Here is a 22,884-nt window from a genome sequence, read left to right on the forward strand (position 1 = left end):
GGGGTTGTACTGTATGTATTTGTGGGGAAGTTTTTTTCTATGCATTTGGGGTTGGTGTAATTATTGTGGGGGAGATGGTGTGTGTGTGGCCAGGGGAGGGGGAATTGAGGGAGTGGGATTGAGTGAGAGGAGGGGGGGGTTAGAGGAGAGAGGGAGGTGTAATAGAGGGAGTGAGGAAGAGAGAGAGGAGTTGGGGGGGAAAGAGTAAGAGAATGGGATAAGAGTGAGACAGGAGGGGGGGAATACATGGGGAGAGTGGGGGGGAATAGTGGAGGGCTCGCAAGGTGGTGTGAAATGGATGTGCAGTGTTGAGCTTGCGCCAAAACGCAATGCTTGGAATTTAGACCATCAAGTTCAATAGTTATTTGCGAAAAAGTATATAGATGATACTGCAGACATGTGGAAAAAGGTTTTGTGGTCAGACGAGACAAAAATGTAATTTTTTGGTCTAAAGTCCAAGCGTTACATCTGGTGCACGCTCAACACTGCAGATCACCCAGTCAACATCATCCAAACTGTCGAGCATGGTGGTGGCAACATCTTGTTATGGGGATGCTTCTCTTCAGCAGGAACTGGGATGCTTGTCAGGATAGAGGGGAGAATGGATGGTGCAATGTACAGACGAAGCCTGGAGGAAAACCTGTTTGAGTTCAGCCAAGTCTGAAAAGTAAACTTTTTAAAACTAGAGTTGCTGGCCTTCTTGTTTCGATTGGACATTTCCCCGTGTGGCATATCACTGTAGCTAATAATACTTTTACCCAAGTGTATGTTTGGCTGCAGCCTGTAAGGTATCGTCCGTGTTTTATATCATAGTACTGCTTAGTAATTGGGCTTTTTCTGTTTAGCACTAGATCAGGGGTACTTAACCCCAGTCCTCAAAATCCTCCAACAGGTCCGGTTTTAAGAACATCCAAGCTTCAGCACAAGTGGCTCAATCAGGGGCTCAGTCTTCAACTGAGCACTAATTGAACCACCTGTTCTGAAGCAGGGATGTATGTATGTCTTTATTTATGTAGCGCCATTAATGTATATAGAGCTTCACAGTAGTAATACACGTGATAATCATATAGATAACAAATAATATAAATAACACATAAAGGGGAGAAGTGCTTCAGACATAAAAGTAAAATTTAGGAAAAGGAGTCCCTGCTCCGAAGAGCTTACAGTCTAATTGGTTGGTAGGAAGGACGTACAGAGACCATAGGAGGGTGTTCTGGTAAGCGTGTGTGCAAGGGGCCAAGGTGTAAAACTATCACTCATTGAGCTACTCATATGCTTCCTTAAGCAGGTGTGTTTTGAGTTGGGTCCCATAGATTGATAGGGTGCTAGTCGGATATTGAGGAGAAGGGCATTCCAGAGGTGTGGGGCAATCTGTGAGAAAGGTTTAAGGCGGGAGAGGGCTTTAGACACAAAAGAGAGAAGACATCCTTGAGCAGAACGCAAGAGTCGGAATGGTGCATAGCAAGAAATTAGGGCTGAGATGTAAGGAGGAGCAGAAGAGTGTAAAGCTTTAAAAGTGAGGAGGAGAATTGAGTGTGAGATGCCGGATTTGATAGGAAGCCAGGAGAGGGATTATAGCAGGGGAGATATCATTTAAACCTGACCTGTTGGTGGCCCTTGAGGACTGGAGTTGAGCAGCCCTGCAATAGATAGTTGTGTTTTCTACCTTTGCATATGATCAAGATTTTGTTGCTTTTAAAGAGCATTTTAATCATACTCCCTCCTATCAATGAGAGGTGCTCGTGGAGATCAGCTAGAATTCAGGCAACACCACCTTATTCATGTAACCGTATATCTTTAATAAAAAAAACTATTTTAATCGACAGACCACAAAAAAATTTGTTTCAGTAATATCTGAACTACAGGGATACGTACATCACATGTACCGGAACAGCTACTAACATAAACCTATACAGATGTTTCACTGGTTCCCAGGTGTCAGACAATCCCTATTGTAAAGTGCCCTTTATTTTTTTTTAACAGTAAAATCAACTAATTAACAAATAACCTTGTTATGTTTTTCCTGGTTTAACCCAATTGTTTAAGGAGATAAACATGCAAATAAAGTTAAAAAAAAAAAATGAAGATGAACCGAGATCATGTATAAAATAATAATGATGCTGTGTGATAGAAGCCGAGTACAATGGAGAAAAAAAACAAAAGTGACTCCCTGGCCTGGAAGATGCTCTTAAAATAGATCTTTGGGAATCTACTGTACTGTAACTCTTAATAGAGAAGCTGAGGAATAATACTGTACATACAGTATAGGAGTTTATTAATATATTATGTGGTGTACAGTATAATGTATAACACATTATGCATATACATTATGCATCACATACTGTATACTTAGATCAGGGGTCTCAAACTCAGGCCTCAAGGTCCACCAATAGGCCAGCTTTCATGGATATCCCTGCTTCAGCACAGCTGGCTCAATCAGTGGCTCATTGGAAGACTGCACCACTGATTGAGCTCCCTGTGCTGAATCAGTGATATCCATAAAACCTGGCCTGTTGGTGGCCCTTGAGGACTGGAGTTTGAGACCCCTGACTTAGATTGTAAGCTGTGCAGGGCAGGAATTTCCATTCCTATTGTCTGATCTTATTTGTTACACTTACTGTACTATAAATGTCTCTCTTGTAAAGCATTAAGTACAGCTGTGGGCGCTGTATAAATAAAGATACACATAGAGCACATACAGTATGTATATAAGAAGCGTGTCAAAGAATGATAAGGCAAAACTGGTCAACTTTGACCTATGATTTCTACTCTTCTCAGGGATGCTGCACTGCCCACAAAGGGAGAATTATGTCGTTAGGTGTTCGTTGTGTTCATTGTGTTCACTGTGTTACCCACGCCTCAGTAAAGGCAAATAAAGATATGTGATTTAAAGGAACAATCCGAGCAATATACTACATGTTTTTTTTAGTTTTTTTTTTAATAAATCAGTTCTGTAGTGTTATATATTACTTACTACCTTTTTTTAAATGTATTTTTATTAATCTCTTAATGAGTTTTAATATATTAAACATCCTTTGATATCTGTAGCAGGTTTTAGCGCACCTCCCCAGCAGTGCAAGATCTTTGTAACTTTCTGGTTTGTGATAATGTGTTGGCAATATTCCCAGCAGTTTCAGCTGCAAACTGTAACAATAGATAATGTTACCTTAGTAAGATACATTGTAGCTGCTGAGTTACACTGAGTGGATGATTGATTGAAATGGAAATGCAGCCATTTAGTGAACCCTTGGAAGCAGGATCTTTACTGATCGATCACAGGAGAACGTATCGATCAGCAGCTTAGGTAATTAGTTTTCAATGCATGTAATCAAAGGCTGCATATACTGTATTAAAATATATACCGGTATATATATATATATATATATATATACCGGTGTATATATATATATATATATATATATATATATATATATATATATATATATATATATATATATATATATAAGTGCCGCTTGCATTGCCTCTTTAAAGAATCCTTTAGTGGCTTCTTTTCATGTTTCAGGTGCGCCTTTTCTCAGAGCTCTGCAGAGCACCAACCCTTGTAAAAATGTATGCAATATTAACTATAGTGTCGAGTTTTCTATGTGTAAGTTCAGATGTTTTACGCTGGTATTGGAGTTTAAGAGTGTGTAATGTGGAGCACAGTTTTCTCTCCTTGACAAAGGCTGCCTGTGTGCAGCCTAAACATTGGATTTATGCTGGATTAAATTTTCTACTTTGTGATAAGACCGTGTGCCTGGACTATTCTCTTTACCCTGATACCACTTGGGGACCTGGTAGGACGACCCCCCTTGGTCTGTGGGCACCGGCAGGTGACATTATAGTGCTTCATTGATTGTGCCAGATCACCTCTTTCTATTGAGCACAATTTTCTACCAGATTTCTTTGACATGTTAAACAGTAGTGTCCATATTTAAAAACTCATTTGAGGCTCTAACAAGCTGAATAGGTATTTAAAGTACATTAAATAAATTATTTCCTGGATGTAAAGTCACTTAGCAGTTTCAGAAAAGAGAAATAAAAAAGGTTGCTATACAGCGTATTCAGTGGAACCTATCATAATTCAGGGAGGGGGAGCATGTACTGTATCTATGATCATGTACTGTATCTATGATCATGTATTGTATCTATGATCTATATTGTATCTATGATCAAGTACTGTATCTATGTTTCTGGCTTCTTTAGTCCATGCAGGTAGAAAGGTGAGACTGCCTTCTGTATTTCCGATATACAGAAGATCACACGAGTCAGCAAAAGGGGATCTGAAGTCCTCTGAGAGTTCGCTCTGCAATGTTGCAAGACTATAAGCTAACCGCCTCTGGTGTCCATTCTCGTTCAGCAGCAGATTCACCAAGTGGTGCTCCATCAAGACGGATAAAGAGGACAATCATTTTCCATGGGAGATTGTCCAGGATAAAGAGGCATGCATCGGATGCTGTCCCTACCACATGGTGAGATCATTGCGATGCTGCCACCATCGAGCACGCCAAGTGGCAGGCCTCAAATCTTTACAGTCACTTAACTTCTGGGGAACAGGGTTTCAGGTGAAAATGGTGATCCCAATAGGAAGCTCCAATTCCGTCACACACCAGTGCACCCCATTTGTATTAAAAAGCCAGTTTTAACAGGCGATGGTTGTTTATTTGTGTAAGGCCTACTGAGAGTTCCAAAAACTAGTCATCTTGAGGCTCCACCTCCTAGACATCCCCTTTTTGGGAGGTATTTAATAACAACAGGTATTTAAAAAGTTAAAGTGATAAAAGGGGCTTTTGAAACCCTGTAATGGTAATAAATCTGATATTTTCTTTATTTTCTGTGTAGCCCTCTTTCCCTCTAGGGTAAAGAGTCTATGGGTGCTGGCTTTACCTGTTGGCTCACGGAGATCCGAAACCTCCAGGATCCGCCAATCCAGCGATGCTTCTGCTTTTGTGGTGGGTCCTCCTCCACGTGGGTGGTATCCCGCTGGAGTGTCCCACTTACAGACAGTCTGGGTATCTTGCCAAGTGATCTGAGCCCAGACCACTCTCAACAGGCTCTGCAGCAATGTAGCTGTGTACCTGCTTCTAACCAGCTAAAGGGGCCATGTCCCTACCTAAGGGGCCAGTCCTGTAGCTGCCACAATACTAATATGGGAGTCTGGGCCTATTGGGGAGTCTCTAGCCTAGTGCCGGGGCCACAGACGCCCTGCACTTACACCCTCCCCTACCTGTGTCCCAGCACCGACTAACTGTTAGCCCTGAGCACGCCAAAACCTCTTCCTGGCTGCCCGTGATACTGGCCGCCATACTGCCCTATTGGCCTGTTGCGCCCATGTGACTGCATGTCTCGGGGGCTGCTGAGAATTGTAGTCCCCACGGACCCTCTCCTATACTGCCGCTGCATGTGCCAAACGTACTGCGCATACGTAACTCTGTAATGGCCACTGGCTTCTACTCTGCACAAGCGTGAGCCCTGCGCAGAGTAGAAGCCAGTGGCCATTACAGAGTTACGTATGCGCAGTACGTTTGGCACATGCAGCGGCAGTATAGGAGGGGGTCTGTGGGGACCTGCTGAGTGAGCCGCCGGAGCCTCCGGCCAGCCCGTCGCCCACTGTGACGGCACGCAGCACCACCTCCGCAGCAGAAGGCAAGGGGGGAGGGAAAAGCAGGAGGACCGGGGAGCCATGGGGGAGCTGGCTACATCTGCATCGTACAAACATGAGGAATATTGACTTTAGTCTTTTATCATGATTAAAGAATTAATATGTACACATTCTCCACTTCTATATCAAACACATACATATACACACTGACATATATATGATGCTTTATGTTGATATATACAGTATGTTAGGAGAATGCGATAATGGTGTGGCTTCATCCTGAAATATATAGAGTAAACAGCTAACATGTGCGATGTCATATTGAGAGAATTTTAAGAAAGGACTGTCCATCTCAATTAGAGGTTGACATAAATTGGAACTGAAATAATTTCATTTATTTATAATGACCATACTATCTATCTATGGTTATTTACATATTCTATTCTTTCAAATATATCACACACCTACAATTATATACTTGACAAAGTATTGGGGAATAACCTTTTCTTGTGTTACTCTGTCTTTGTATGAATCTATTTTCTTTTCTTTTTTTAAATGACATACATAAATATGATTTATGGTTGCTGCTGAGTAAGGTATCATTTGATTTTGTTAGTGTGGGAATTCTGTATACTGTATGGCATGTTTGACCAATCAAAAGGAAATCCCCTTGGATGTCATTCATACAGCACATACTTTTGCATGTGCTGAATGTCTGTGCTCATACTATTGTGCACATCTTGAAGCACAATATCTGTATTTACATTTGAATTTGATTGAACAATATAAGCACATTTATTCAAGTTTTCCTACAGTGTTCTGTAGGGGAAAAGCCATGAGGTTAGACCAACAGTAAACTTTTCAAAAATCAAATTAGCAAGTGAGCTGCAAAATTCATTAAGCGCTGGTACAGGTTAATGCACCCGATTCAGTGTTAACTCTCAAGTCAATGAGAGTTAACAACAGATTGGTTGCGTTAATTCATACTGGCCCATAACCTTTAATTGGGATTGCTGTCGACGGGCCATTGTGATAAGCTGAGACCAGGGAGATTGTAGATGAAGGCTCACAGGAGACTCAGCACTCCATGTAAACTCTCTTAGGCCGCTCTTTATTTTGCAAGACCACAGCAATCAGCAGTCAATCACTATCCTTGTCCCTATTACTAGTGAATAAAAGAACAAGGGTGAGTATGACTGTCTAGGGCCTTGGGATAGGGCAAGGTCTGGTGTTTCCTTAACTTTCTTGTGGTGAATCCTCTCTTTACATTTTCTAGATACAGCTATTTACATAGAAAATGAAACAACACAATTGTGGGAATGGTTACAGAATGTGATATACAGGGAATTAACCCTTAGTCTTCCCTGCATGGATATCGTAGAAGGCAAGGATATTAACTTAGTATATCTCCTCATTTCTTTGCAAGACCAAATAAAGAACAGGATAATATCCTCAAATCCTGCAGTGATATTTCAGTTATACTCAAGGCTAAAGACCCATGACTTTCAAAACAAATGTACTATTCCAGAGTTAGTCCTTGCTTTCATTTTTTTCCAGAGATATAATCTGTTCTTCTGTTCTGCACAGAAGGGAAGCATTATACCATTACTTATACAACCTAGTGGACCTAGGAAACAGATTTGGGGATACTTCATTCTATGACTATAACTGTATTTCTCAGCAGTTGCTGCAGCCACTCTTTCAATTCAATATAGACTGAAGCGTCCTGAAGAATGAATTCTTCTGGTATCACTTCACTGGTCTTAAAGCTGTCACATGTCAACTACTGCATGCTCTACTACACAAATCTCTACACTGGCTTCCCATATCCTCCAGAATCAAATTTAAAACCCTAGCTTTGACTTACTATGCTTTCCACTATGCTTGCAGGGCCGGCTGGGATGTTTGCGGGGCTCGGTGCAAGGACATGTGCAGGTTCTCTGCTCTTCTCTTCTCTGGCAGCATCTCTCTTCCCGGCATCTCCCTCTGCTTAGTCCAGTCATCATGGCTCTGCAACGTCAAATGGTGTCGCTTTGCCATGACAATGGGGCCTCATGTGATGTTGTGGCGCCATGAGGGGTCACGTTATCATGGCAACGCAGCACCACAGGGCATCCCGATGTTATGACAACATAACGCCACATGGGGTTGTGACATCCCGTAGTCATGGCAACACGCCGCCATTGGACATCGCAGAGCCATGATGGCAGGACCATGGAGGAGATGCCACCAGAGAAAGTAAGAGAGTTACAGAGGCCCGGCGCTCACCCCCCAGCAAGTAATTTAATTGTCATGGGGGTTTAGTGTGGGGCCTCTGTCATGCTTGTCCATATTTGTATGTAATTGTTAATGTAATTATCAAATCTCTGTTTCCCCAAAGTACCACGCTGCAGAATACGTTGGCGCTTTTCAAATAAACAATGATAATAATAATATTCAGTTCAGGATTCTCAATTCAGTTCTTCTCTACATGGTACTTCTTCAGTTCCTACAGTAGCGGCCGGGCTGAATCTAATGCGGCTGCCCCCGCAGTTTAAAAATAGCACGGGCGGCACGCGGCTGTCTTCAGCCGAAAACCGTCCGGTTTTCCCGTGCCTCGGGCGCTTTCAATAGTAAGCGCCATTAGCGCTTATCTATTGAAGCGGCCGCCGTGCGGGAAACTCCGTTTTTAAACGGAGAACAGACCCGCGGCTAGCCCGCTATGCTCCCGGCAAGCTTTAGAATAAGCTTGGCCGGGACAGTAACATTCATGCTTCACATCTAATTCTATAGGTGACTGCCCTCAAGTGGACAAGTTTCAATTACTTAGGCAAGTCTCAAAGCTGTAACAATTTCAACACCCAGGGATGCCAATTCAGCTCATGTTGAATACTTCACATCTGTTCCATCTGCCACAGAGCTCGCGCCAATACAGTATGCCCCAAACATCTTTTCTCATCTCGGGATTTCCCCAAGGATTTCACACAGGCCTCTTGGCCAGTATTCTTTGACAAAGTGCCTCAAGGGCATGAAACGCATCAGGGTGTCCCTCCACGAGGGACTTGCTATTTTTTGTATGCTCCGATGATTAAATAAATATATATTTTAGTTACCCAGCAGTATCAGCTTATTTTCGGCAGTTCTATGATAGAAGTGCATGGCGTTTTCCCCCCGGTTGGGTGTCCTTCTTACCCTCTTCATATGAGTATCCTAACATTTTCTCTGCTATTAATGAACTAGAAATAGTCGTTCAACTTAATTACCAAGAACTATCCAACTGTGTTATCATTGGTCCCTTCTCGTATCCGCCATTGCCCTCTTAGAGAGTCGGCCCAATTGGCATAAATTAACGACAAGGAAATTGTACCTTAAGAAAAGGCTGATCATCAATATCTTTAAGACACTCCTTTAGCCAATACATATTTACAGTATGTGTGTGTGTGTGTATATATATATATATATATATATATATATATATATATATATATATATACATATATTTATATATATATATATATATTTATATATATATATATATATATATATATATATACACACACACACACACACACAAATAAGTATACCAGCGCTCAAATTAGAGTAGTGAATAATGTAAAGAGTAGAGTGAAAAATAAATGCAATCAACAAAAATGACAATTAAAAAAATGCATTAACAGAAGGAAAAGTGCTGCTCTAGTAAGGATAAACCTAATCCATAATAACGTGTAGCAAAAGAAAAGAGCGTAACATTATCTAAATTCTCTCAAATTGGTATATCGATTTAGGGGCATTAATTGTCTTGTTTTATTAAATTGTTCATAGTTTTATTTACTACTGGTCATTTGCGCTCTTTTCTTTTGAGATATATATATATATTATATATATATATATATATATATATATATATATATATATACACACACACACACACACACACACACACACACTGTGTTCAGAAAAAGCGGGACCCCTTTTATTTTTCATCATATCTTGCAGAAGAATCACTAATTTTTAAGGACAATTTGAGCAATTATAGGTCTGTCACAGTAGATTATTACATTTAGGAATTATTTGTTAATCTAATAAATATTCTTTGGTATTGGTGTGACAGTGTGATGATCTTGTGCAGTGAAAAGTTACAAAATGGTGTTTAGCGAAGATGATAAGCATGTTATAAAGTACTTGATACAGAGTAAGAATTATGGTCCAAAATGCTTACATAAAATGTTTCCTGATAAAGGAGGATCATTAGGAGGACTGAAAGAATGAATTCATAAAACAACGTATCGTTCAGGAGTGGGAGCAGCTGGATCAACGCGTTATCGGTTATGCATTCACTCAATGGCGTTCCTGTCTTTGGACGGCCATTTCAGCAGAAGGAGGACATGTTTAATAATCACTTTGAATCATATTTTGAACTCAAACTTTATAGTAATCTTAGTGTTTCAGATGAGATTAGACCAGTTTAACACATTTACGAGCTATGAAGTTTAATGAACCTCCCGCGGTGTATCTTGTACTTTCTGACATAAAACAGTGACATCAATCTAGTTAACATTAGTTGATTGTCTACATTGAGCTTCTGATATAGTGTTAATCTACATAAAAAACCTACAATTGTGCACATTTTCATGGCGATTGAGTGATAAATATATAAGATATGATGAAAAGAGAAAGGGGCCCCTTTTTTCCTGAACACGGTGTATATACACATAACATCAACATGTAATAAAGGGCTCATTTCCCCCTACAGTAATTGTAAAATTCAGAGTTTATGTTATGTTAGTTCTTTTTAAAAAGACAAAGTTAAGATCGCGCGATTTGTATTGCATGTTTACTCAATCGGAATGTTTGATTTCAAAAGACACAATATTTTAGAAGTGTAACATCTTATAAAATACGGCGCAATCCCAATTCCCGCCCCTGTCAAATTGCGCTGATTGACATGTACAATACCGCAGCTACTGGAATAGGGCCCTATGCTGGCTTATACTTAACTACTCTGGTTGGCCAGTAGTTATCCATCTTCTGGATGATTTATTCCTTGCAATCAAACTATCCCATAACTTTTCAGTTCCACTTTCAGCAGAGAAGATGGGGATCACCTTGGGCAGCGAGTGTACCGAAATATACATTTAACTCTATGCAAAACCTGGTCATTTTCCTCAAGAAATACTTGTTCAACATGAGATGGTGAAATGGAGCTAGCCTAGATCCTTATCTCTCCTAGGCTAGCTCCATTTCACCATCAGAACCATCCCACAAGGGGCGCTATCTCACAACTTTTCTCTCTCCTCTTATTCACTTTAGACTCCATTGTACATTATCTCCATATACTCTTCTGCAAAATCTGGCATATCTACGTGGGAACGCTTCCTGAAATATTGGAATGGCCAAAGGGGGCTCTGTTAATATCCCAATAACACTTGCTACATCTAAATTGTCCCAGGATCCTGCTCCTTACTCTCTGCAAGTTGTTACAGATGCTTCACCAAAGTTTGCCTACACCTCAACTTTCTAAAATGCTTGCATTTCCTCTAAATAGCCTTCAAACCTATTTTAACTTAAAAATTACATAAAACTTCCGCTTTCTTCGAAATCCATCCTATTGTGAGTGTAAACTGGGTCTTGGGACCATCTCTGGTCACACTAAACAGTCTAATTCTGTACAAAGAACAATGAAGCCACTTCTGAAATTATGAATAAATCAAGATCTTCTTCCTCAAGATTGTACTATCCATGTAGAGACTGACCTGGCTATCCCTATATCACACATTTCCCATTGATTTTAAACTTATCCCCAGAAGTACCAACCTTGCAGCTGATGCTCTTTCATGTTTTTTAATTGCAGGAAATCTTTCATTTATCAACCTTCAACAGACCCAAATTCTACTCCGTCTCTAGCCTTCAGTGACCTAATTATGTGTTAAAGTTATTCTCTTCTCAAGCTCGTTAATTTATTTGGCATGCTCTGGTTTCTAACACCAGCAAAATATATTCCACTGTTTGGGCCTAGTTTATTAACTTTCTATCCCTCATCCAACCAGTATCCCAATCGCTTTCTTTGAAAGTTTTTTGGGGCCTTTTCTACCAGCTGTTTTATGTCTCTCAGATTATCACGCAGTCCATAACATTTTACCTTCTCGACATTCAGCATCCCCTTCTGGTCACCTTTCCCAGCAAGCCTTCTATCATGGCGCATCCATACTTCAAGTTACTATTAAACGGTATCCGCAAATCTTCTCTGCAAGTTCCAAATCCCCACATTCCAATGGAAGGCTCACTATTTTGTCAACTCGTCAACCTCTTAGCTACCCGCCCTTTCAAGACAGCAACTAATCTAACTTAAACAGCGGCAATCTATCTGGTGTTCTATGGCTCTATCAGCTCAATTTTACCTGACAAAGGGGTTACCCCCAAAATGTTGTGCCTTCTAGTCTTTCTTTTGGGTATTACATTTCATTTTTTTAAATATCTTGATTCATGCTGATATTTGATGCGTGTGGTGGAGATTGCTATTATTTGGTCTTCTCAGGTCGGGAGAGTTTACAGTTCCTTCAATATCAGCTTATTTTCACACTAAATCACATTTCATCAAAAAGCACTACTACTATGAACATCATCTGTCTCACTCCAAAAATCAATTGCCTATCAAAAGGAGTTCTCTACCATCTGTATGGCACCAATGAAGATGGGCTCCATGACCGGAAGCAGATCCAGATGGCTGTAGCAGGCAGAACTGGATGGATCCCAGAGCGTGGACATCGAGACAGGCTGAGCTCTACAGAGTTGGCGAAAGGCAGGATTGACGAACAAACGTAGCGATATGGACGAGGCAGAAGCAAAAGTCAGGCAGGCTGAGGTCAGGGCAGATAGCAGGTGACAGGCAGGATAATAGTATAACAGGGTCAGGGAAGATAGAAAGCACCAATGTAGTCAGGCAGACTGGAGTCAGGGCAGGCAGAGGTCATGAGCGTAGTCAGGCAGGCAGAACATCGGGCAACAAGCAAGTCAGATGGATAGGTGTTCTGATAGCAAGGCTTGATGCAAAGGCAAAAGCACATTGATCTGGCAACCCGGACATGATTAGCTTTACAGGAAGGCAGGGGGAGTATCCACAAGGTTGATTGGCAATAGGTGTGAGTAGTAGAGCTTAAAAGTGAGAGTTGGCAGAGGAGCTACCCAGCAGCTGTTTTATCTCACTGGTAAAGCTGCTCTTCTGAATAGCAGAGGTTGTGATATCTGACATGATGAATGGTGTCCAGTCAACGCATTTGATCTCCTGCAAACTCATATGGCTTAGGTAGTCATCTTCTTCCCATTAATCATCACCCTCTGACATCTGAAGCAGGGGTGGCCAACTTCAGGCCTCAAAGGCCACCAGCAGGTCAGATTTTAAGGATATCCCTGCTTCAGCACAGGTGGTGCAGAATGACTGAGCCCCCTGTGCAGAAGCAGGGATAGCCGTAATACCTGGTGTCCTGGAACAGGATTTAGTTTTTTCTCTGTCTTCAGGCTGCCAGCACTCCCCAGCCTAGCTGTTGCAACAATGTTGCGACCCCTTGTGGGTTTCTTGGCTTCAGCCAGTTGCCTTGGCAACCCCCTGCCTTTTTACCAGGATGGACTGCTCCCTCTTCCCTTGCCCGGTGGTATTGTCCCAGTTAATTTCCCACCAACCCAGACCAGCATGCTGTCTTTTAGTACCAGCAGTCATCTCGAGCAGACATCTCTCCTATCCTGGTAAAGTTACTGATTTTTGCCTATCTCTATATCTTGCATTTAGCCACTTCCCTCATAGCTCCCCTTCCCCTCCATTGCTCTTATGTCCCAGTGTTCCCTCAGTACTTTTATCCCCCTTTTTATTTGTATGTTGTTGCCCCAAATAAACACTTCAGCAAGTAAGAAGGTTCCTTTGCTTGATATATGGGATTGAGTTAACCTGCCTGTCCCTACTCATCTGTCAGGGTGTGCTTGGGCCAGAACACCAGGCCTGTTGGTGGCCCCTGAGGACTGGAGTTGGCCACCCAGTGCTAAAGTATTTGTATTCTTTGTACAGAAATGTCTTCATAGTCTAAATTATGTTTCTTCTTCAGGTCACTTTCAGAATTGACGCAGCCTCCTCAGCCTCCAGAAATACATTTCCTTCTCACATCATTGAAAAACCCAGCAAATGGGGCGCCTCCTGTTTTGAATTATACATACCTAATCCAATATCAGAAATGTGCCTTGCTTTCACATCTCACCTCTTAAAGCCTGGAGGGGGGCTAATATTTTTGGCCAACAATTCCCAGAGGATCACTTCACAGGGTTTATCCTCTCCTGGGTCCTGAAAGATAACTCATTGTGAGTCCAGAGGTTCGATCCTTTTTTGGCCTCTTCCAGACCTAAACCGAGGCCAAAGTTTACTTATTTTCTACTCATCCTTATATCCGTTGGGCGCACATACAATTATATATCATCTGATTTAACTGTGACTCATAACAAGCCAGTGCCAGTGTAGCTTATGAGTGTGTTATAGAGACCAGGACCTATTTCACACATCCCCAAAGAGGGCGCTACCATAAATGTATCCAAGCTAATACAAACAAAGCATGAGAGAAAATGGAAGAGCATTCATGCATTTTGCCGTAGCTCTTCCGTTCAAACAGTAGGAGGTCTCTAGAATCAATTAGAGCAGTGGTTTGAGTATTAAACCAACAAAGAGCAAAATTAAAGAGATGGTGCATAGGGATCGTTGAAAGACAAGGACATTTACATTTCAGATTCACTCAAGGCATCAGCAGCTCTCTCGTACCCCAGAATGATTTGGTTGTTGCAACGGAATTAGTGGTTTGCTTGAGAATGTTCCTTGCCTTCCTTTACTGCTGGTTCCATTGCTTCTTGCCCACTAACCAGTTCTTGTACACTCATCTAATGAGCAATCAATCATTTCTGTTTCATTTTTCTATAAATGAGATGAGACCATCTGGTGGTGAGGACTTTATAAAATCAATTTGAATATGTTATCAGTTCACACTTCACAGTTGCCCCAACATTGTAAATCTAAGTTTGTTATTATTTCATGTTTAAAATAATATTGTAGTTGAACTGTACACACTACCATTTCACGCTGTTCTAAATTTTCTGATTTGAGTGCAAGCATTAAGCATCCGCAGTAATAGTATTTTCATTGTAATTAAGTGTTAATTACTTCCATATGTTAATCGAGTTTCTGAGAAAGGGTAGCTGCTATTGTTACTGAGCCTAAAATAATTTCCATGTGATAATTTTCCGGATATCAAAAACTGAATAATTACAGCATGCACTAATTAAGAAAGTAGAGACTGAGCAAGGAGTTAAGACTGCATTAATTTTAATGTTTTTACAGTTCTTTAATTGGGGCTAGAGCTGTAAATTGAGAGCTGATGCACTTTTCTACCATAAGCAGCTCTGCATTTGCAATCTGCCTCCTATATACGGCAACCCAAGGTCAGCACAAGTTTGCAAAATCCCTCTGCTCTTCATATGAAATGTACTGGTGGTGAAGCATGCATCTATCACTCTGACAAGCATTGAACTTTCCAAGAGCACATGCTCTCACTTCTTAAATTATTAATTGCATTAAATACATTTTCATATTGTGGACTGTTTGCTACAAACTGTTCCCTAGTAGAGAGGTGCAGTCCCCCCACAGTATGATACAGTTTGCCTTCTGTTGTTTCAGTGCAGAGGCGCAAGGATTTCTAAGCCTGTGCTTCATGGGATTGCAAATGAAATATGCTACCAATCCAAGGTTTACATAAAAAATCACTTCAGAGAGCAATGGTTTTAGTGCCCATGTAATTTGATTCTACATGCCTATAATGTTGTACTCAAGCATGTACATTTTTTCAGTATCAGTATTTCCTCATTGTATTATTATCATCGCATGGGTATCATTATGGACATGATTATCATCAGTGGGGTGTTCAATATTTCACTAAGGTTTTTAACGTGAGGTGAAGAATCAAGGACTATGCATTTTTTTCCAAATAATTTAACTGACTGTTATATCTTCCTTAAGTGGCATGTTTAACTTTGCATGTTTGTGTGTGTGTATATATATATATATATATATATATATATATATATATATATATATATATATACATACACACACACACACAAATATATGTATATATGTATGTGGTAATACTTAAATTAGCTATGGCAGGGGAGTGCAATCTTTTCCCCCTGCGCCCCCCTGCGCCCCCCTGCCGGCTGTCCTGCTCTCCGCGTGCCCCCCTCCCTCTCTCCTCCTTACCGTGGTTCCCGGCATCTGGGTTTCATTACGTTGCCATGGCAACGCGATGTCACATGACCCCGGTGCGTCTCCAGATGCCGGCTGAACCACGGTAAGTAAGGGTTACAGAGGCCTTCGCCACTTCCCCGGCACTTAATTTAAGTGCCTTCGGGAAGCGCTGGGCCTCTGTAAACCCAGCGCCCCCCGCAGTTAATCTCGCACCCCACAGTTTGCGCACCGCTGAGCTATGGCATAAACTGGCAAGTGCACACATCATAAATATAGCATAAAGAATACTTTACCCAAACCCAAAAATCCAGGCAAAAGACAACAGTCTTCTAAAATATTGTCTATGTAAATATTAATATATCATTATTTGCCACTTACCTGCAATGTGCTGTCTTGTCTTTTGCCTGGATCTTTGGGTTTGATTAACATATAGATAGATAGATAGATAGATAGATAGATAGATAGATAGATAGATAGATAGATAGACAGACAGACAGACATCACGGTTACATAGAGCAATTGCCTGGGTGCATCAGACACTATCTGAACAGACATTTTTCGAAGAGGCGACGCCCCCTCAACTCTTACAAAGTGTTTGCATTTATTGATACAGTACAATGATCGACGTTTCAAATGGACGAAACGTCAATAAATGTTTGTATCAATAAATGTAAACACTTTGTATGATCTGAGAGTGTGTCAACTATATATATACATACATAAATGTAAGTCCAGAACTGCACTACACCATCCATGTCATAAAGACAAATGCTTGTCCCATAGAAATCCAATAAGCCAAGTTCACCAGGTATGACACTGGCAAAAAAGCACACCACGTTAATAATCCAAAAGTATATGTATTAAAACATACCGGCACCGCAACCAACCGACGTTTCGGTCCTCTGAACGGGACCTTCTTCCAGGTACTGCAGTGAACAAATGCCCATAGCAAAACTTATATACCCACGATAACCCAATGCAATCATCCACTCACCACCAATAGGAAAATCCCACGTGAATCAATGAAAATGCGGAAGTCAACGACACCGAGCATCCACCGCACTCCCACCTCCTCACATACAAGCTGGCCAATAGGGGACGGCTTCATCCAGGCAATATATATATATATATATATATATAAAAGTATACATTACCGCATAGCAGCAAAAAGGGAGACAGCAATCAGTATACACTGATCTCTTCTTCCGGCGACAATGAATGAAGCAAGCAAAAGGTATACTATAAACAGTGTCTCTTGGAATGTTATCTGTGCTTGTCCTTCCCCCGGTGTGGATGTGTTTTTGTGACGACTCAGGAGATTCCTTCCTCTTCCTCTCCCTCTCTCCCATCTCCCGTTATCCTTCCTGACCCTTCTCACTCCTCTCCTTCACCGTATACCTCTCTCCCCTTGCTCCAGCGCGTTCCCCGCAGGTCTCGTGTACCCACGCGTTCCCACAGTCCCTGCCATAATCCTCCTTGCTCCCTCTCCTCTGCGGTAGCTCCCTTACCTTCCCCTGTGGTGCCATCCATCCCGTTACCTCCTCTGCCTGTGGTGCCCGCAGCGCGGTGTTCCGCATGCCTAGTGACGCGTCCGGTGCGCGCGCCCCCTCAGCCCACGGGGGACGCGCGTACATGCTCCTCGCTCCCCTTGCTAGCCATCGCACGGGGACAGGCCTCGCCCACACTCCCTCTGCTTGGCTCCGTCCCCCTCCTGCTGCCTTTCCCTGCTCCGTGCGGGCCGCACCTGTGTTGCAGTCTGTGCGCGCGCATTCACAGCTTACAGGGGCCGCGCGCATAGACTCTCCTTATCAGGATTTCCCTGTCTCCGCCTCCCAAGCTGTTCAGGCCTTTCCCAGGACTGCCCCTTCTGTCTCCTCCTCTTCTCTCCCTGACCTATCTCTTGTTTCTCCCACTTCTCTCTCTACTCCTTCCCTCTCTACCATTGGTGCACCTCCCTTTATAATCCCTGTCTGTCCACCTCTTCCTCGCTCTGCATAGTTCCTGTTTCCCTGTGTGTTACCTGTCCTATGCTGTGCTCCCTCTGTGCTCCTGTGAATACCTGCTCCTGTGTTACTTTGGATTTCCCTGGCTTTTGACCCCTGCTCTCCCTGGACTACTCTGCTCCCTGGTTACCCCTTGAACCCAGCTACGCATACGACTGCGCTGACCTCTGGCTTCCTAGGACCTGGCTTGCTCTCTGACGACTCTACTCTCTGGATCCCCTGAACATTGGCAAACGGACACGACTATTCTCACGGACACTCCCAAGCGTTGCAAGTATATGCTAACAACTCTTTCAACAGGCCCAGCAACGCTATACCACACTCCGGGCTTGCTCCCACTGCTGTGGGTGTGTGGTATCATACCGTTCCCACCTCAGTACTGGGGTCTTGCTTGGTCTGCGGGCATACAGGCGTGACAGTTTTATGGCTAGAGTTGTCAAAAGGTTCCTGAATGCAAGTGATGTAAGAGTGTGTGTGTATGTATCTGTGTGAATATAAATGAATGGAGAGCCCACAGTATATACAGTGCTTTACAAAAGGTGTGTGTGGAGTGGGAGTGGATATAAATGGTGTGGGTAGGTGTGGAAATGTGAGAGATTGTAGCACAACAAAAAGTGTGTGTGGATACTATGTGGTCCCTATTGGTGTATAGGGATGGAAAAACAAGGAGTATTATTATGTGTAAGAGACAGCTGTGTGTGCATACATATAGCACAGTATGTACAGACATGGCCTTTAGCACTCATGGGAAGAGAGTTCACTTGTGTCAGTAATGACTCATAAAATTTCGATCTCTGTTTAGGCCACCGCTAAGTGTCCCGAACAGTTGCATAAATTTGTATTCATGCAACCGTCTCTCTTTCGGTGTTTTAAGATTACCTTTGAGTATGGCAACCTTCAGATCGTTCATCTTATGGCCAGAGTCAGAGAAATGTTCGCCGACAGGACTGTCTCTTGTTCCGCGCGTGATGCTGTGGTGATGCAGGTTCATTCTCTTGTTTAGCCCCTGCCCTGATTCACCTATGTAGTAGCAGCCCCCTCGGGCATTTCATGCACATGATGAGGTACATGACATTGCTGGAGGAACAGGTGAACCTTCCTCTGATTTTGTATTCCCGATTCCTGTGTGGTATTTGTATTGTGTCCGCTGTGTAGAGCATTGCGCAGGTTTTGCATCTTGGGTCCTGGCATGGTTTCGTCCCGCATTCAGTTGTACTGCTGAATACTTTACTCCTCACCATAATATTCTTGAGATTATGGGGTTGTCTGTATGATAATAAGGGTGCTTCAGGGAAGACCTGTTGCAGTCTTGTATCTTCCTGGAGGATGGGTTGTAATTTCCTGGCGATCTTGCGTAGTGCTCATGGGTGTGGGTTATATGTGACCACCAAAGGTACCCTGTCGCTTGTCTCCTTCTGTTTGTATTCAAGGAGATCACTTCTTGGTATTCTGGTGGCTTTGTGAATTTGCTGGTCTACAATTCTGTGGTTATATCCACGGTTTATAAAATCTGATCTCAAGGTTTTAATCCGTGGTCTCTGTCTGCTGTGTCGGAGCATATCCGGTTGTATCGTATCGCTTGACTGTAGATGGTTGCATGTTTGGTGTGTGTCGGGTGGAAGCTGTTGTCCCTCAAATAGCTGGCTCTGTTTGTAGGTTTGCGGTATACAGAAGTCTGTAGTTGGTTGTTCTTTATAGTAATGGTGGTGTCTAGGAAATGTACTTCATCCCGGGAAATGGGTGAGTTTGAGGTTGATGGTCGGGTGGAACGTATTGAAGTTGTCATAGAACTGTAGGAGGTCCTGTTCGCCAGAGGTCCAAATCAGGAGGATGTCATCGATGTAGCGAAGGTATGTAAGGGGTTTCAAGTGACAGGTGGAAAGAAAGTCACTTTCCAGTTTTGCACAGAACAGATTGGCATACTGTGGTGCCATCCGAGTACCCATAGAGGTCCCGGTTGTCTGGAGGTATGTGTCATTTCCAAATGTGAAGTAGTTATGGGTCAGAATAAATTCGATGCATTTAGTCACTGTCTCTGTGAGTGGCTCCTGCGATCCCAGAAAGTATCTGCAGGCTGAAATCCCATCCTCGTGGGGGATGTTTGTATAAAGTGACTCAACATCCATAGTAGCTAGTAGTGTTCCTGTTGGGAGGGGGCCAATTGCATTCAGTTTGTTTAGCAGGTCGGTGGTATCCTGGATATAGCTGGGTGTGTTCCTGACAAGTGGTTTTAGAATGCCCTTCACCCAGCCAGAAATATTCTCGTTACGGATATATATATAATGTATGTACACACATGAATATGTTCCTGTACATGACTGCAGTGTAATGTAACACAAGTGAACCACAAATAATATGAATATCCCACAATTGACCTGTAGTCTGTAAAATATATTAGTAACTAAGTACATTTTTAAAATTGTAAGTTCTAAATTGAACTTCATGGGTGTATGTCTTTTTGCAACCTCATCTGCTATGTAACTATGTAACTTCTGGAGGGGGCAATGTAATAAACGCAATGCAGAGACGGAAGAAGGAAAAACTCAAACGGTTTGGAAAAAATGTGGGCGTCAACATTTTGGAAGTTCAAATATGTGCCACTTTTCTATGAATGCCTAACATGATGGGGGTAGCTAAAAGATTAAGAAGAGAGAGCCAATAGGACATTGACATATAGAAATGTATGATATATGATCATGTGTCATGATTTTTATGAAAGAAATTTGCAGAATTTTGTATTACACCTTCGAGACAAAAGAACTTCCCACTCGACACCACAACGGCACAATGTGACAAACTGCAGGAGTAAACAAAATCATTGAATCCGTTTGCAGCGCACACATCATGTCAATATCTGCCATTTGAACAAACGTTGCACTACAAATGGAACACTGCATGCAAGCTATAAATTGTAAGGCAAACTAAAGCCTTTCTCAGAAAGCATTTCTCCCAGCTCTAGCATTTCTAACACTCGTGCATTAATTAGGATTTAAGGTAAATGACATACGTGGCCTAATTTTTTATTTCTGCCAGGAGAACAATTAGGCCGTTTGAAGTAACAAATGGCTTGGACGCATGTTGCCTGTTGAAAATTTTCAAGCTACATTATTTCTGACAAGCAAAAACAAATAATAGTTGTTTTGGCCAATTTTTACCATAAGCGATGTCAGCTTCAGCAGATGCACATACAGTACTACTGGCTGCTTTTTCTCTATTGTCATGCCTCATTAAGGTATGCTGACTCTTGTGGATTTGTATTTTCTTTAGGTAAATAGTTATTTACATGAACTGCTGCATTTTTCTTTGGTGACAATTCCTAATTATTCAGGAGACCAAGGGTGATACATTAGCCCCTTTATATAAAGCTTCACCTATGAAGGCATTTTTTTTTAAATTAACTATCCTTTCAAAAGTAATGCTAAATTTCCAAATGGACAAATTAGGCTGCTCTTAGCCACATATGGTAAATGTTTTAAACATTTCCCAACTGATGCTTACTCTAGAGAACAATTCTTTATGATGGAGTGGAAGTATTCTAAGCTGATCTGGGGGTCTTTTTTGATGCCAATGTTTGCCAGTGATACTCAGAAGGGATCATGATATGCCTGTGAACAATATATTGTGCTCATTATTTGAAGCTTCAGACACTCCACTCCCCCTTTCACAATGTAGATCCTTAATGTGCCAAAGTGAATTGATAGACTTGAGCAGTTGTATGTCAAACTAATAGAGATAATCTATCAAAATAAGCATTTTAAAGATGGATCCTAATATAGTGCTGGTGGTGTAGTGTTGTGAATAGAATTTTGAAGGCACAACAGTCCCTGCCTTCGCTACTGCGATAAAGTGGCTAAGCCGGATATTCAGTAAGCTGCCAGTAAGATTGCAACCATTTCACTGACCACAGTGTTTCTGCCAAGTCACCCTTTTTAGAATAAAGTATAATTTGCTCCTGCATATTGTTGTAATTACAATGAACTATTCTTGTTAAAACCAGTGTTTACTTCACACATCTTAAATTGGATTATATTGTTTGGTATGCCTGAAGTATGTGATCTACTTCTGATTGTAAAGAGACACATTGTTTGATGTGAAATTAGGTTGTAGAAAATCAACCCAACTGGTCTCATGGTCATGCCTAATTTTAAAAAAACAATGTTTTTTTTTACCATAAGTCTTGGGTATGCACATTGTAGTTGCCATCACTCTAATTTCACATCTGGATAAAGTCAGCTGAAGTTTTTGTAACAGAACAAAGGAAAGACTGACATGAGCAAGTGAATAGGCCAGGGTTGGCCAAATCCAGTCCTCAAGGGCTAACAACAGGTTTTAAGGATATCCCTGCTTCAGCACAGGTGGCTCAGTCAACATACTATCATCAATAGAGGTACGTTTGATAGGCCTCTTCCGTTTCCAAAGAATTTAATGGACCTTTCCACCAGTGCAGTACCTTACCCGTCAAAGAAGTAGAAATCTTGGTCAGCTTAATTTGGGCAGGACGCTCCACCATCACACCCTTCTTTCCATGTCGACCAGACAGGAAAAGGGTGGAAACGGTATCCATCATGCAACTACCTCCAAAACATGCCAGTCGGGGGACACCTGCTTCTGCAGACTGTGTTGGAACGTCAACTCTGTCGTCATCTCCTCCACAATGACTATTACTTTGATCCGCAATGGACGAAAAAGCTGAGGAGTCCTCAGGTACTACCAGCACTGTTGCTTCTGTAGATATGCCATCCAAAACAACCTTCGTGACTCGTTTCTCTTTGGGAGACATCTCGGGATTCTTGTTCCCATCCTCCTTATCGTCAACATTCGGGGGAACTTTCCATCTCTGAGTCTCCTCAGCGGGCAGGGGAGGTGGTTCCATGTTGGTCCCTGGCAAACGAGATGTGACATTCATCTCACTGTAAATCTTGCTGCCCCATGCAGAATAAGTATCATTAGGGACAATCCCTAAACTTCGAGCTCTGTAGATAGCATGGGCTGCACTCATCACATCAGGCATCACGTTACAACTCTCCTCC

The sequence above is a fragment of the Ascaphus truei genome, chromosome 8 (genome assembly GCF_040206685.1).
Source record: "Ascaphus truei isolate aAscTru1 chromosome 8, aAscTru1.hap1, whole genome shotgun sequence".
NCBI classification, from domain to species: Eukaryota; Metazoa; Chordata; class Amphibia; order Anura; family Ascaphidae; genus Ascaphus; species Ascaphus truei.